Genomic DNA, 431 nt, shown 5'->3' with positions numbered 1-431 from the left:
CATTTTAATGCCTTGTACAACTAAGGGTACATTTGTTTGGACAAATATAATGATAACAACAAAAATAGCTAATAAGAGTTTACTTTAAGGGATGATATTTAGACATTTTCCATAGTTTTTCTTGATAATGATTTTGGTTATTTTTAAGAAAACCATGGAAATGGCCAGATATCAGCTCTTAAATTAAACTGTTATGACTTTTTTGTTGTTGTTATCATTATATTTGTCCAAATGTACCTTTAGTTATACCAGGCATTAAAATGAACAGGAAATTGAGGAAAATAATGGTCTAACATATTTTTTCCATGACTTTATGTAGAATATTTGGCTTGCTGACCACCATCTACTGTACCTCATACTATCCTACTTCAAAACATCCAGACTCTCCCTTTAACAGATCAAAAGAAAAACATTTTAAAACATCAGTTATG

The sequence above is a fragment of the Centropristis striata genome, chromosome 10, assembly GCF_030273125.1.
Source record: "Centropristis striata isolate RG_2023a ecotype Rhode Island chromosome 10, C.striata_1.0, whole genome shotgun sequence".
NCBI lineage: Eukaryota > Metazoa > Chordata > Actinopteri > Perciformes > Serranidae > Centropristis > Centropristis striata.
This window is presented reverse-complemented; position numbering follows the sequence as displayed.